Source organism: Moschus berezovskii, chromosome 4 (genome assembly GCF_049115385.1).
Source record: "Moschus berezovskii isolate FMDL1 chromosome 4, NW_MosBer_1.0, whole genome shotgun sequence".
NCBI classification, from domain to species: Eukaryota; Metazoa; Chordata; class Mammalia; order Artiodactyla; family Moschidae; genus Moschus; species Moschus berezovskii.
Genome location: NC_142463.1, coordinates 101318527 through 101335810, shown reverse-complemented (window position 1 = coordinate 101335810; position 17284 = coordinate 101318527). Strand labels below are relative to the sequence as shown.

Here is a 17284-nt window from a genome sequence, read left to right as displayed (position 1 = left end):
CTGGAGGCCCTCCAGTCAGCCCCCTGTCTACAGTCCCAGCTCCCTGCTGCCCTCCCCCATCCCAAGGAGAGATACGTTTATATTTCCTTTTCCAAGTAGAGCTTGGATCTGGTCACCTCTATTCCTTTGCTTGAGGCCTTCTCCTATTTTTACCTGTAAAGGTTACATTGAATGAGGACCACCGGTAGAATGCAATCTTAAACCAAATTCATTTTTTCTCCTACTGTCTCTTTCCTTCCAAGGAGTAAGCGTCTTTTAATTTCATGGCTGCAATCAGCATCTGCAGTGATTTTGGAGACCCCCAAAATAAAGTCTGACACTGTTTCCACTGTTTTCCCATCTATTTCCCATGAAGTGATGGGACCAGATGCCATGATCTTTGTTTTCTGAATGTTGAGCTTCAAGCCAACCTTTTCACTCTCCTCTTTCACTTTCATCAAGAGGCTTTTGAGTTCCTCTTCACTTTCTGCCATAAGGGTGGTGTTATCTGCATATCAGAGGTTATTGATATTTCTCCCAGCAATCTTACTCCTTGGAAAGAAAGTTATGACCAACCTAGATAGCATATTAAAAAGCAGAGACATTACTTTGCCAACCAAGGTCCATCTAGTCAAGGCTATGGTTTTTCCAGTGGTCATGTATGGATGTGAGAGTTGAACTGTGAAGAAAGCTGGTCGCTGAAGAATTGATGCTTTTGAACTGTGGTGTTGGAGAAGACTCTTGAGAGTCCCTTGGACTGCAAGGAGATCCAACCAGGCCATTCTAAAGGAGATCAGTCCTGGGTGTTCATTGGAAGGACTGATGCTAAAGCTGAAACTGCAATACTTTGGCCACCTCATGCGAAGAGTTGACTCACTGGAAAAGACTCTGATGATGGGAGGGATTGGGGGCAGGAGGAGAAGGGGACAACAGAGAATGAGATGGCTGGATGGCATCACCAACTCGATGGACATGAGTTTGAGTGAACTCCGGGAGTTGGTGATGGACAGGGAGGCCTGGCGTGCTGTGATTCATGGGGTCGCAAAGAGTCGGACACGACTGAGCGACTGAACTGAACTGAACTGAACTGTCTCTTTAAGTCTGCACCAAGGGGCTATTTATCTCTTACTCTTAGAAAAGACATAGGTGTTTCCTCAGAGGTAAAAACAATACCGTCACTTTTTAAGGCACAAAATGTCAATCGGGAATTTAAATGGCAGTTCCAGATAAGAATTGTTGTAACTTCAACTCTAACTTACAGTTGAAGTGTCTCTTCTCCTCCAGCTCAGGCTGGCCACAGGCTAAAAGTCTGAAATTTGAAGACCAGGGAGAGAAGGGTTCTTGGCTTCATCTCTCTTTATACTCCTTTCATGTTCCTTCTTCTCTTCTACCATTTTACTAACTTGTTTCTGACCCTTTCAGGACCTGGAGCTTGAGGAGGGGAATTCGTTGATTCACAAAATTCTTGTTTGATGCTTTGGAAGTGATCACACTGTCTCTGGACTTTGCAGATGTTGAAAGCTGATTTCTTTCTCAAGGGACTTTCATGGGTTCCTCAGAGACCTTCCCTTTCCCCGTTTCTGCAGCATCAAGGTGTCCAGCAGCAGTTCATCTCCAGCTTTCACCCTCCTCCCCGGAGGCCATTTTGATGAGGAGCAAAGCATAACCACCTCAACTCCCTTTCCCTTAGGGACTTCGTCTTGTCCATAGGAAACCCCATTTGCCCAGGCAGACTCTGAGAATGCAGCTACTTTCCCACACTTCAGTCCTCGAGATTTCAGTTTCTGAAGTGTGAGCCAGTCAGCAGACCTGTGTCCTTCAAACGTGGGAGGCACACATTAAACTCTGCAGATGATTCCATCAAAGTCCTGTCCTTTGATTTGAGGTAAGGAGCTGATGGGCTTCCTTGATGGCTCAGATGGTAAAGAATCTGCCTGTACTGCAGGAGATCCCCTGGAGAAGGAATGGCAACCCACTCCAGTATTCTTGCATGGAGAATTCCATGGACAGAGGAGCTTGGCCTACAAACCTAGACAAGGTATTAAAATCAGAGACATTACTTTGCCAACAAAGGTCTGTATAGTCAAAGTTATGGTGTTTCCTATAGTCATGTACAGATGCAAGAGTTGGACCATAAAGAAGGCTAAGCCCTGAAGAATTGATGCTTTAGAATTGTGGTGCTGGAGAAAAATCTAAAGTGTCCCTTGCATAGCAAGGAGATCAAACCAGTCAGTCCTAAAGGAAATCAGTCCTAAATATTCATTGGAAGGACTGATGCTGAAACTTGAAGCTCCAATACTCTGGCCTCCTGATGCAAAGAGCCAACTCATTGGAAAAGACCCTGATTCTAGGAAAGATTAAAGGCAAAAGGAGAAGGGAGTGGCAGAGGATGAAATGGCTGGATAGCGTCCAACTCAATGGGCATAAATTTGAGCAAAGTCTGGAAGATAGTTAAGGACAGGGAAGCCTGGTGTGCTACAAAGAGTTGGACACAACTTAGTGACTAAACAGCAACAACAAGAAAAACAGCACATGTCCCTCCTCTTCCTCCTTCATCCTTAGTGAGAAAGATAGAACCCTTCATACTTAATAGTTCTTTCCAAAGAAATCCTTTTCAAAAAGCTTCCTATCTCCAGTTCAGCATCCGTTTATGTCATCAATGTGGGTGACCAGTTAAGAGTTACTTGCCTCTCCCTTCTCCTCTTTTTACCATCAGGCTTCCCTGATAGCTCAGTTGGTAAAGAATCTGCCTGCAATGCAGGAGACCCGGTTCAATTGCTGGGTTGGGAAGATCCACTGGAGAAGAGATAGGCTACCCACTCAAGTATTCTTGGGCTTCCCTTGTGGCTTAGCTGGTAAAGAATCCTCCCTGGGCTGGGAAGATCCCCTGGAGAAGGGAAAAACTACGCACTTCAGTATTCTGGCCTGGAGAATTCTATGGACTGTATAGTCCATGGAGTTGCAAAGAGTCAGACATGACTGATCGACTTTCACTTCACTTTGAAAGTGGTTGCATTTTGGTCCAACACAAAATTCTGGAATGTGCCTCAGCTGAAACTTCTAACAACTTGTTACATCCTTAAAGCTCTACCTCCACAAAATCTTCCTCATCAGCCCCAAAGTAGTAATTTTCTACTTTGCCAAACTCTTAGGTGTGGATCATTATGTCACTCACATGGTACTTACTTTCTGCCTTGTATTGAAGTTAAGTGTACTTGTTTCTGCCAAAAATTTGTAAGTTCCTCTAAGGTAGACACTAGGCATCTTTGGTTTTGTTTAACAGAAGTCTTATACAGTATGCACGTTATATTTATTAAATCCCCAAATGGATTGCTCAATATTGCTGTGTACTTTAAAATCTTAGAAAGTGGACAATCGCTTTGATTCAGCCTCAGTAATTTTTTTTTTTAAATAAAATGTTCTTACTGAAATATGGTGAAAACAATTGTCATGAAAAATCTGTGAAGGAGGTGCTTTTAAAAAATATCCCTCAGAGTCTTCTTGGTTCAGTTCTAAAAATTAAGGAAGCATGCCATATGTGACACCATTATAAAAGTGCTTTATAAGATTGCATTATTGTTATTAATGTTTGTTCAATAAATAAGCATATAAAATTGGACCATAAGAACTTGGACCCAAGAAATATAGATCAATGGAACAAAATAGAAAGCCCAGAGATAAATCCACGCACCTATGGACACCTATCTTTGACAAAGGAGGCAAGAATATAAAATGGAGAAAAGACAGTCTCTTTAACAAGTGGTGCTGGGAAAACTGGTCAGCCACTTGTAAAAGAATGAAACTAGAACACTTCCTAACACCATACACCAAAATAAACTCAAAATGGATTAGAGAGCTAAATGTAAGACCAGAAACTATAAAACTCCTAGAGGAGAACGTAGGCAAAACACTCTCTGACATAAATCACAGCAGGATCCTCCAAGACCCATCTCCCAGAATATTGGAAATAAAAGCAAAAATAAACAAATGGGACCTAATTAAAATCAAAAGCTTCTGCACAGCAAAGGAAACTATAAGTAAGGTGAAAAGACAGCCTTCAGAATGGGAGAAAATAATAGCAAATGAAGCAACTGATAAAGGATTAATCTCCAAAATATACAAGCAGCTCCTGCAGCTCAATTCCAGAAAAATAAATGACCCAATAAAAAAATGGGCCAAAGAACTAAACAGACATTTCTCCAAAGAAGACATAAAGATGGCTAACAAACACATGAAAAAATGCTCAACATCCCTCATAATCAGAGAAATGCAAATCAAAACTACAATGAGATACCATTTCACACCAGTCAGAATGGCTGCTATCCAAAAGTCTACATGCAATAAATGCTGGAGAGGATGTGGAGAGAAGGGAACCCTCTTACACTGTTGGTGTGAATGCAAACTAGTACAGCCACTATGGAGAACAGTGTGGAGATTCTTCAAAAAACTGGAAATAGAACTGCCATATGATCCGGCAATTGCACTCCTGGGCATACACACTGAGGAAACCAGAACTGAAAGAGACACATGTACTCCAATGTTCATTGCAGCACTGTTTATAATAGCCAGGACATGGAAGCAACCTAGATGTCCATCTGCAGACGAATGGATAAGAAAGCTTTGGTACATATTCACAATGGAGTATTATTCAGCCATTAAAAAGAATACATTTGAATCAGTTCTAATGAGGTGGATGAAACTAGAGCCTATTATACAGAGTGAAGTAAGCCAGAAAGAAAAACACCAATACAGTGTGCTAACGCATATATATGGAATTTAGAAAGATGCAAATGATAACCCTGTATATGAGACAGCAAAAGAGACACAGATGTATAAAACAGTCTTTGGGACTCTGTGGGAGAGTGTGAGGGTGGGATGGTTTGGGAGAATGGCATTGAAACATGTATATTATCATATGTGAAACGAATCGCCAGTTCAGGGTCGATGCATGTTACAGGATGCTCGGGGCTGGTATGCAGGGATGACCCAGAGGGAGGATAAGGGGAGGAGGCAGGTGGGAGAGGGGTTCGGGAGGGGGAACTCATGTACACCCGGGACGGATTCATGTCAATGTAAAACAAAACCAACCAATATAATATTGTAAAATAATTAGCCTCCAATAAAAATAAAAATTAAAAAAAAAAAAGAACTTGGACCCAGGAGGGATACAGGATAAATGGAAAAAGCCACCTAGATCTCCCTTCTTGGTGGTGTAATCAATAGAGAGCCTCCAGCTGTCAGGTCTTTCTGATTCTGCCTTCGTTACAGAAGGTTAGGTCACGTGAGTGTGCAGCCTGCATTTGGTGACTGAGAGGGTTGGGAGAATAGAGGTCAGGCCATTTTGCCCAGTGTGGGACACTCTTGTGGGTATTCCTTGCTCTAAAGCTTCCTAGTGGGTTGGCTAAGATTTTCTCAGGTCTTTACTAGAGTTTAAACCTTTCCTCTGCTTAATCCTTCTTCCTCTCCCTTTCTTTACAATGTTGATACCTCCAAACATCTTATACCCAAACTCCAACTTAACATCTGCTGCCAAAGAACCCAGCCTTAGAGATTATCTAATCTCAACTCTATCTTTTTTAATCAATAAAGTTTTTTTCCCTCCAATTCAAAAGTATTCTTCTTTCTTATGCTGCTGCTGCTGCTGCTGCTAAGTCACTTCAGTCGTGTCCGACTCTGTGTGACCCCATAGACAGAAGCCCACCAGACTCCCCCGTCCCTGGGATTCTCCAGGCAAGAACACTGGAGTGGGTTGCCATTTCCTTCTTCAATGTGTGAAAGTGGAAAGTGAAAAGTGAAAGCGAAGTCGCTCAGTCGTGTCTGACCCTTAGTGACCCCATGGACTGCAGCCTACCAGGCTCTTCCATCCATGGGATTTTCTAGGCAAGAGTACTGGAGTGGCTTGCCATTGCCTTCTCCGCTTCTTTCTTATAGAAAACGGTATATATTTAAGTAGAACGAAAAAAACTCATTTGTACATTTGGAGACCATTGATCATAATCTTAAGTAACTATTCCAACATTTGAGTGTATTATAATTTATTTACCTCTAGAATAATTATTATTGTTTCTAGTTGTTTCTAGTTTTTCACTAGCATAAATAATGTTACAATGAAAATTTTGTGCATAAAAGTTTTATGTGTTCTAAATTATTTTCTTAGGATAACTTCCCAGAATTACTGGGTAAAGGGTATGCCATTTTACATGAAATTTTTAATTCATCAATTCTCTAGTCCTTTAGAGAAGCCAACAAAAATACTTTGACAGGTTTATGTCTGATTTTAAAAAGCACCACCTTTGTATACTGAAAAAAAAATAAAATTTCTTTAAATATGGCTTGTTGGTCCCTTCTTTCATCTACTATTGTATTTGCTTCTATTTACAAATAGGAGTGTCTGTCTTCAGATTAATGTGTTAATCTTATTCACTGATGTTATAACTTTTAAGGCAGATAGTAAACTATAAGTTTTATACATAATACTTATATAAGATTTAGCTTGTCATGGAACAAACACTATTTTACAAAGCATAATAATGCTTCATTTTTAGAAACTGATGTAAAAAACTTGAGCAACTAAATAGCAAAGCTGCACAGGCAATGAAATATAACCTCATGCTCTGATTAGGCTCTCTGCCTTTCCATGAGGCCGGAGTAGCTTTCCACCTACAGTGGAAAACAGGAACTGTTACAAAGCCTGAAAATGTTCTAAACCCAAATCCCGGAGCATTTTAGTAGGCTTAGCATCTTTAAAGCCTTTTAAGAAAAGTACTAATTGCTCAACTACCCCTTTCAAACAGCGCCAAAGAAAAGCTCTACTTTCTTATAAGACTTCCTCCATTTATACCTTTTCCTAACTATGGTGAAGAGATTTATACCAAATCTTTGATTAATACTATTTTTTCTCTTAAAGCAAGTTCTTCATGCTGATGTTTTCAGTGTCAGGAAGCACAGATATTATTAATCATTTTCGATCTTTGTATTACCAAGGACATCTTTCTCCGTCTTGTTCTGAAGGATGAACAAAACTTTGAGGTGTACGGTTCAGGAGATAAACTGCAGCATGAAGACCCCGTATGTTGACCCAAACGGTATGCACCTTCCGCCACAGGTGTCCCATTCCAGATAATGCCTTGGCAAAGCATTTCTTGTCCTGAGTCAATAGTACAGCTCAGCCTGTCCCTGGCCTACAGACACGGCTCATCTCCCGCAGGCAAGCTGGATAAAGGTTCCAGTTTCTCTTCTTGGAGTCCATCCTTCTTCCAAATGGCATGTCTGTTACAATAATGTCTATAGAGCCAGTTCTTAGTGGCAGGTTGCAGATATCCCACTGAATAGTATCTGTGGACAAGCCCAAGGACAGTTTGCCTTCTTTAACTTGGATCTTGGTCAATAAAGATGAGATGTTATTTGCAGCTCTATTCACAGCCAATGGATTATTATCACCAGCAATATGATAACAGTTAGACCATTCTGTAGCCCCCTCAATTGGTATCGCCCCTGTTCCACACATCGGATCAACTATTATATCAGTGGGTTGAGGTGCACAGAGCCTGAGCATCCCATAGGCAAGAGTAGATCTAAGAGCTTTGGGTCCAAAATGTGTGATATTTCTTCGGTGGAGACTCTCTTCTGTCAATGCAATGCCCACAACAATTTCATTATCATGGATGTTCAAAAGAACCTCCACACCAAAGAGGGTCATATCAGCCTTGCACTTAAAATAATCTTGAACAGCACCCCCAAAATCTCTTGCTGCCTCATTTGAGGAAAAGCAGTGTTTCTCTCCTGCCCTGTTGCATGTGACTCTAGACTTCAGCATTTCAGGATCAGCTTCTTCTTTTGAGTTTTCCTCAGCCTCATCTTTGAAAGATGTCAAATCATCACCTATTAATGTTGATACCTCTTCTTTGATGGCTGGATTTTCATAACAGTCTAAGATCTGTGAATCTGAGACACTGTTAGTGAACTCTTTTTTCACATCCTTCTCAATTGTGTCTCCTCATCCATTATCAATCTTCTGTTTACTTGAATTCGGATTTATCTTTCTGCACTTTGTTTTTTTTTTCTTGAAACATGTGTTAATTTTCCATATTTTTAAAGGGTCTGACCATGGAAGCTTCCCAGCCAATTCCTCAAAATCCTTTAGAACTTCTTCCTTTGTTTCTTTGAACTGGTAATCCTTAAACTCCTGAACAACCACAAATTAATTATCAACTGATCTCAGACAATGAACCTGAGCCAGGCTGTCCACTGAAATGTCAAAATATATCTTGCCCCGGTCTTTGCTGATTTTGCATGATGATCCCAGTTTCTCTCTCACTTCATCTGCTGTTTGCTCAAAACCAGTAGGCACAGTGGCACCAATAGTGACTTGGAGATGCTCAGACTCACTTCTGGGGCCAATTTCAGTCACTAGTACAGACATCTGGTTCTCACAAAGATTCACACCCAGGAGCTGGTTAGTGGCTTCTTGAACATCAGACATATTGGCAGTGCTTCCAAGATCCTGAATATAGTCCCTGGCCACTCCCAGCGTCCGGTTAACCGGCTGTCAGCGCAGACCCTTTCGGTTCCAGGACCCCGCCAGCCTAGCGTACCCTGGTCACGCTCAGGGTATGCCATTTTAAAGACTCTTGTTGGATGGCTTCCAGAGAGTTGAGCCAGCTTTTACCATCATTAATAGAGTACAGCATGCTAATGGAGTTCCCATTTCAGTGCATTTTGTCCGTCATTTTATAGACAAGATAATTGCTGGTTAAATACTAATTTGTGAAAGTGTGGCATCTAATGATTTTAGATTCATTCTCTTAGCCCAAATGTGTATAAAACCCAAAAGTGCAAAGCGGTTCTTCTCAGCACCTCACCAGTATTCTCTACTCTCAGGCGTGGAATGTCAGTCTTCAGAGAATGCTTTTGTGGGGAAAGAGGCTAGTAGTGTTGATGGCAAATGTGCAGAGATTCCTCCCTGGGGAACCATTACAGCTAAACAACCGAGGGAGTGGCCTGAAAAAGAACCAACTGGGCAGAGTTCAGCGGTAAAGCCTCTGCCTGCAATCCAGGAGCCGAAGGAGATGCAGGTTCAAGGCCTGGGTTGGGAAGATCCCCTGGAGAAGTAAATGGCAACCCTCTCCAGCATTCTTGCCTGAAAAATCCCAAGGACAGAGGAACCTGGTGGGTTATAGTCCATGGGGTTGCAAAGAGTCAAACACAGCTGAAGTGACTTAACACGTGTGGGCAGATACAGTGGCAGGGAACCCATGGACTAGGGGGCTCCCCTTCCCCTATTTCTATCACAGTGTTCAAGGAAGAGCCAATTCTGACTCCCTGTTGGATCAGTTTCTTTGACTTGTTTTTTCACTGCTTTTGTTATTATGCCCATACATAATGGCCTGTCTTAGAGAACCTTGCCCCTCTGCCTGACTATTAAACTAAAGTGCCTTTGTTCAGCTCACAGAGAGATAATCTGACCCTGCCCACTTGTGAATGGCTGCAGGAAAGAAGAGATAAACACATTCCTTCCAGAAGGCTGGTGTCCAGAGATGTTTCACGAGAAAACTCTGATCACCCTTTATACTAAACTTCATTACCACCTTTCCCTCTCAATTCTGCCTTTTTTACTTTATTTCCTCATCCGGCCCCATCTCTATTCTTAAAGGGACCTGGCACCCAAAACCAGATAATGCAAAATGCCGGACTGGATGAAACACAAGCTAGAATCAATATTGCTGGGAGATATATCAATAACCTCAGATACGCAGATGACATGAAAGTGAAAGAGGAGAGTGAAAAAGTTGGCTTGAAACTCAACATTCAGAAAACTAAGATCATGGCATCCGGTCCCATCACTTCATGACAAATAGATGGGAAAACAATGGAAACAGTAACAGACTTTATTTTTGGGAGCTCCAAAATCACTGCAGATGGTGACTGTAGCCATGAAATTAAAAGATGCTTGCTCCTGGAAGAAAAGCTATTATCAGCCTAAACAGGATATTAAAAAGCAGAGACATTGCTTACCAACAAAAGTCCATTGAGTCAAAGCTATGGTTTTTCCAGGAGTCATGTATGGATATGAAAGCTGGACTGTAAAGAAAGCTGAGCACCGAAGAATTGATGCTTTTGAACTGTGGTGTTGGAGAAGACTCTTGAGAGTCCCTTGGACTGCAAGGAGATCCAACCAGTCCATCCTAAAGGAGATCAGTCCTGAATATTTATTGGAAGGACTGATACTGAAGCTGAAGATCCAATATTTTGGTCACCTGATGCGAAGAACTGACTCATTTGAAAAGACCCTGATGCTGGGAAAGATTGAGGGCAGGAGGAGAAGGGGATGACAGAGGGTGAGATGGTTGGATGGCATCATCAACTCAATGGACATGAGTCTGAGTAGGCTCCAGGAGTTGGTGGACAGGGAAGCCTGGCATCTTGCAGTCCATGCGGTAGCAAAGAGTTGGACACAACTGTGCAACTGAACTGACTGACTAATCTGCCATCATATCTCAGTCTGATGGCTTTCTGAATAAAGTCGTATTCCTTGCCTCAATACCTCATCTCTTGGTTTTATTGACCCATTGTGCGGCAAGCAGACCAAGTGTGGACTTGGTAACAATGATGCCATGTAGATGTGGTAGCAATAGATCAAAACACAGAAGAAAACTTGGGGCATCCGCACAGTAGTGTTATGTCGTCTTACAAACTGGTTACATTCTATAACAGTTTTCATAACTTTACTTTTTAAATTTAACATGTCATACAATTTCCATGTCATGAAATGTGTGTCTGGCATGGTTTAAATAGTTTTCATTGTGCTAAATGAACTAGATTCTGAAATAGGTTTTCATTTTAAAGATGAAGAAACTGATGCACAGGAAGTTTTTAAAACTTTTATAGGTCCCACAACTAGTAAGTGGAGGAACTCTTGTTGAAATCTAGTTGTATCTAACTCCAAGACCCAAGATTTTCCCATTATACCATGTTGACCCTCCAGACAAAAAGTTAAGCCAGACACCAACCCTTGCAGAGAGGAAGGCAATTCTGACTCCATGTTGGAAACTGCTTCTTTGACTTGCTTTTCCTTGCTTTTGTTATAATCATACATAATCAGTTCAGTTCAGTTGCTCAGTCATGTCTGACTCTACGACCTTATGGACTGCAGCGTGCCAGGCATCCTTGTCCACCTGGATGGAGCTTACTCTAACTCATGTCCATTGAGTTGGTGATGCTATCCAACCATTTCATCCTCTGTCGTCCCCTTCTCCTGCCTTCAATTTTTCCCAGCATCAGGCTCTTTTCCAATGAGTCAGTTCTTCCCATCAGGTGGCCAAAGTATTGGAGTTTCAGCTTCAGCATCAGTCCTTCCATGAATAGTCAGGACTGATCTCCTTTAGGATGGACTGGTTGGATCTCCTTGCAGTCCAAGGGACTCTCAAGAGTCTTCTCCAACACCACAGTTCAAAAGCATCAATTCTTCAATGCTCAGCTTTCTTTATAGTCCAACTCTCACATCCATACGTGACTACTGGAAAAACCATAGCTTTGACGAGATGGACCTTTTTTGGCAATCTCTATGCTTTTTAATACTCTAGGTTGGTCATAGCTTTTCTTCCAAGGAAATCATATGTAACGTCTTGCCTCAAAGGACCCTGCCCCTGCCTGACCGAAGTGTTGTTCAGATCACAGAGAGATCATCTGACCCTGCCCACCTGTGAACAGAAGAGACTAACACCCCCTCTCCAAGGACTGACCCTTCTGGGAGGTGCTTTGCAAGGCTGAAGGCCCTTTCACTTTACTTCCCCATTGCCTCTCCCTCTCTGTTCTGCCTTTTGACTTTAGTTTCTCCTTGCCTCTCTCTCTGGCTCTGTAGGAGAACCTGGCTTCCAGACACAGACAAGATGGTTGCTCTGAGACCTTGGTCTGCCATCTTCTCGGTCAGCAGTCTTTCTGAATAAAGTCGTATTCCTTGCCTCAGCACCTCATCTCTCAGATTCATTGGCCTGCCATGCAGTGAGCAGAGGGAGCTTGGACTCGGTAACAGTAGAAATGCAGCCCCAACCACCATCCCTCTGAAATTTTTCTGTTATTTTGTAATGAACAAGCTTACAGCAATTTAAATTCCATTCAAGCACTTAACTATTTATATTAAGCACTGAGAACACAAAGATAAACAGGGATGCCACAGTTGAAACAGCTGTGCCTGCTTCAACACATTTCAAAAGCAAGGGCGAAGGTTGCAGGATGGGGGACCCCTTCCAGGGCCCAAAAGTGGGCTCTTGTCTAACACTTGGAAATGAATTGTCCAGGAGACATATGTGCTGACAAAGCAAGAGATTTTATTGGGAAAGGGCACTCGTGTGGAGAGCAGTAGGGTAAGGGAACCCAGGAGAACTGCTCTGCACATGGCTTGCAGTCTCAGGTTTTATGGAGATGGGATTAGTTTCCGGATTGTCTTTAGCCAATCATTCTGACTCAGACTCCTTCCTGGTTGTGCACACCTTGTTCAGTCAAGATGGACACCAGCGAGAAGGATTCAGGGAGGTGGTTGGACACGTGGTGTCACCTTTTGACCTTTTCCAAACTCTCCTGGTTGCTGGTAGCTTATTGGTTCAGTTCAGTTCAGTTCAGTCGCTCAGTCGTTTCCGACTCTCCGCGACCCCATGAATCACAGCACGCCAGGCCTCCCTGTCCATCACCAACTCCCGGAGTTCACTCAAACTCATGTCCATAGAGTCGGTGATGCCATCCAGCCATCTCATTCTCGGTCGTCCCCTTCTCCTCCAACCCCCAACCTTTCCCAGCATCAGAGTCTTTTCCAGTGAGTCAACTCGTCGCATGAGGTGGCCAAAGTATTGCAGTTTCAGCTTCAGCATCAGTCCTTCCAATGAACACCCAGGATAGATCTCCCTTAGAATGGACTGGTTGGATCTCCTTGAGGTACAAGGGACTCTCAAGAGTCTTCTCCAACACCACAGTTCAAAAGCATCAATTCTTCGGCGATCAGCTTTCTTCACAGTCCAACTCCCACCTCCATACATGACCACGGGAAAAACCATAGCCTTGACTAGATGGACCTTTGTTGGCAAAGTAATGGCTCTGCTTTTTAATATACTATCAAGGTTGGTCATAACTTTCCTTCCAAGGAGTAAGCGTCTTTTAATTTCATGGCTACAATCACCATCCGCAGTGATTTTGCAGCCCAAAAAAATAAAGTCTGACACTGTTTCCACTGTTTTTCCATCTATTTCCCATGAAGTGATGGGACCAGATGCCATGATCTTTGTTTTCTGAATTCGAGCTTCAAGCCAACCTTTTCACTCTCCTCTTTCACTTTCATCAAGAGGCTTTTGAGTTCCTCTTCACTTTCTGCCATAAGGGTAGTGTCATCTGCATATCTGAGGTTATTGATATTTCTCCCAGCAATCTTGATTCCAGCTTGTGATTCTTCCAGTCCAGCGTTCCTCATGATGTACTCTGCATAGAAGTTAAATAAGCAAGGTGACAATATACAGCCTTGACTTACTCCTTTTCCTATTTGGAACCAGTCTGTTTTTCCATGTACAGTTCTGACTGTTGTTTCCTGACCTGCATACAGGTTTCTCAAGAGGCAGGTCAGGTGGTCTGGTATTCCCATATCTTTCAGAATTTTCCACAGTTTATTGTGATCCACACAGTCAAAGGCTTTGGCATAGTCAATGAAGCAGAAATAGATGCTCTTCTGGAACTCTCTTGCTTTCTCCATGATCCAGCGGATGTTGGCAATTTGATCTCTGGCGCCTCTGCCTTTTCTAAAACCTGCTTGAACATCTGGGAGTTCACAGTTCACATATTGCTGAAGCCTGGCTTGGAGAATTTTGAGCATGACTTTACTAGCGTGTGAGATGAGTGCAATTGTGCGGTAGTTTGAGCATTCTTGGGCATTGCCTTTCTTTGAGATTGGAATGAAGACTGACCTTTTCCAGTCCTGTGGCCACTGCTGAGTTTTCCAAATTTGGTGGCATATTGAGTGCAGCACTTTCACAGCATCATCTTTCAAGATTTGAAATAGCTCAACTGGAATTCCATCACCTCCACTAGCTTTGTTCGTAGTGATGCTTTCTAAGGCCCACTTGACTTCACATTCCAAGATGTCTGGCTCTAGGTCAGTGATCACATTATCGTGACTATCTTGGTCGTGAAGATCTTTTTTGTACAATTCTTCTGTGTATTCTTGCCACCTCTTCTTAATATCTTCTGCTTCTGTTAGGTCCATACCATTTCTGTCCTTTATCAAGCCCATCTTTGCATGAAATGTTCCCTTGGAATCTCTAATTTTCTTGAAGAGATCTCTTGTTTTTCCTATTCTGTTGTTTTCCTCTATTTTTTTTCATTGATCACTGAGGAAGGCTTTCTTATCTCTCCTTGCTATTCTTTGGAACTCTGCATTCAGATGCTTATATCTTTCCTTTTCTCCTTTGCTTTTCGCTTCTCTTCTTTTCACAGCTATTTGTAAGGCCTCCTCAGACAGCCATTTTGCTTTTTTGCATTTCTTTTCCATGGGGATGGTCTTGGTCCCTGTCTCCTGTACGATGTCACGAACCTCCGTCCAGAGTTCATTAGGCACTCTATCGATCAGATCTAGTCCCTTAAATCTATTCCTCACTTCCACTGTATAATCATAAGGGATTTGATTTAGGTCATATCTGAATGGTCTAGTGGTTTTCCCTACTTTCTTCAATTTAAGTCTGAATTTGGCAATAAGGAGTTGATGATCTGAGCCACAGTCAGCTCCTGGTCTTGTTTTTGTTATCTGTATAGAGCTTTTCCATCTTTGGCTGCAAAGAATATAATCAATCTGATTTTGGTGTCGACCGTCTGGTGATGTCCATGTGTAGAGTCTTCTGTTGTGTTGTTGGAAGAGGGTGTTTGCTATGACCAGTGCGTTCTCTTGACAAAACTCTATTAGCCTTTGCCCTGCTTCATTCTGTGCTCCAAGGCCAAATTTGCCTGTTACTCCAGGTGTTTCTTGACTTCCTACTTTTGCATTCCAGTACCCTATAATGAAAAGGACATCTTTTTTGGGTGTTAGTTCTAAAAGGTCTTGTAGGTCTTCATAGAACCGTTCAACTTCGGCTTCTTCAGCATTACTGGTTGGGGCAAAGGCCTGGATTACTGTAATATTGAATGGTTTGCCTTGGAAATGAACAGAAATCATTCTGTCATTTTTAAGATTGCATCCAAGTACTGCATTTCGGACTCTTTTGTTGACCATGATGGCTACTCCATTTCTTCTAAAGGATTCCTGCCCACAGTAGTAGATATAATGGTCATCTGAGTTAAATTCACCCATTCCAGTCCATTTTAATTCACTGATTCCTAGAATGTCTATGTTCACTCTTGCCATCTCCTGTTTGACCACTTCCAGTTTGCCTTGATTCATGGACCTAACATTCCAGGTTCCTATGCAATATTGCTCTTTACAATATTGGTTGGTGGTGGCTTATTAGTTCCGTGTTCCTTACCAGGATTTCCTGTTGTGAAACAACTCATGCAAATGGTTACTCTGGTGCCTGGCGGGGGTTTCAGTCACTGTGCTTCGCCTAACAAAGGGGTAGCAGGTTCTGACTAGGAACCCTGTGGCTGGGGGCAGGTCCCAAGAGCGAGCCCCACCCAGGGATCACCACCCCTGCCTACTGCTTCTGCCAGAGGATGTAGCCTAATTAGATCAGCACTCATTTTCTCAGACATGAGATTCCTCTTGATACCAAAGGACACCTTCCTTTCTGTCTTTTAGTGACAAAGACACCAGTTTGGGGGGAGTTTGTTTGTTGTATCATATGCCAAGAAGTGCCCATTTCAGGGAAGACTTGAGAATTTGCCTCTCACATAGGGTGCCTCTGATTCCCACTAGGGTGCACTTGCTGCTGATTCTGGGCGTGGTGCTGCCCCAGGGAAATTGGAAGTCCTGCTTCTATGATCAGGTTGCTGACAGATTCACAGCACGCTTGTGGTGCTTGGTTTGTTTGTTCTAGAGAACCGGTCTGGAGAGTGTTTCCTTGGCCAGCTGGGAGAGATAGGCGCGATGGGAGGGTTCCTGGCCCCTCTCCTCAATGCCCCCTCTACTCTCTCCTCTCCAGGACTCATCCTAATTTTACCCAGGGCCGCTCAGAGCCTGCAATGTTTGGAGGATCAGGTTAACTATGGAGGGGTTGTGAGAACTCCCAGTTCAGAACACAAAGGAAGAGAGAACAGCACATTGAGATGCAAAGATTTATGAGGGAGAAAGACTTGCGTAGGAAAAGGAAATTAGAAACCAAGCAAGCAGAATATTCAAAAGACAGCCACACACCACGCATAATAATGAAGTTTCCAAGACTCCCTATGGGCTCAGGTTGGTCTCCTTAATAATTTAGAGAGCAGCTCTCCTTCCCTCGACAAACAGGTGGGTGTGGGGGGCTTTGCAAACGCTTCCTCATTGCTCCTTTTACAGTCTCCGAGAGGAAGGTCAGGTTGTCCAGAAGGCTTTCCTTTGGGGATCCAGATGGAGAAACAGGCTCGGCGGGCCTGCCATTTGCATAAGGCAACAGAGTGAGACAATGGCAATTCTGAAACTAGCGCCGACTTCCTCATCAGAGCCACTGGACAGCACCAGGGTCCCTCGGGAGCCTCAAGAGGCTGGGGGTGGGGCTGAGGAGCGCAGGTTACTGTCGGTAGGTGAGTGGAGGGAGCGACTCAGACTGCGCTGGGTTCCTTTGCAGAATCTTGCCATGAAGACCTCGTCTCTGGTTGTGTCTTGTTCAGCTGGTGTGTGGTGTGGGGCACAACCATGCCATGCTGGCTCCACTGCTATCCACCCATCCAGGTTCACTCCGCTCCACACCTGGGCTCGCAGCTAGTTTTTCTTGCCTTCACCTTCTCCTCACAGCAAGACCATGCACACTGCTTCTAGAAACATCTTCCCGGAACATTGTTTCTACTATGCCCCTCCACAGATAAAAAACCTTCAATTGTGGAAGTCCTGAAGAAGTCCTCTCAGTCCTATAGCTATGCTTTGTTTGACTACCTGATACTTTAAAAGATATTTTGAATTCATCTCCAACATTGTAAAAGGAAGATTTTTAGATAAAAATCTGAATTTCTAGCTTTTAGGGGGGTTCAGTTCAGTTCAGTTGCTCAGGCGTGTCCAACTCTTTGCAACCCCATGAATCACAGCATGCCAGGTCTCCCTGTCCATCACCAACTCCCAGAGTTCACCCAAACTCTTTTCCATCGAGTCGGTAATGCCATCCAGCCATCTCATCCTCTGTCATCCCCTTCTCCTGCCCCCAATCCCTCC

At 43.2% G+C, this 17284-nt stretch overlaps 1 pseudogene; it reads right to left on the bottom strand.

Moving 5' to 3' along the window:
- Positions 1 to 6629: 6629 nt before the first annotated feature.
- Positions 6630 to 8461, bottom strand: LOC129541047 (tRNA (guanine(6)-N(2))-methyltransferase THUMP3 pseudogene; annotated as a pseudogene).
- Between the last annotated feature and the right edge of the window lie 8823 nt (positions 8462 to 17284).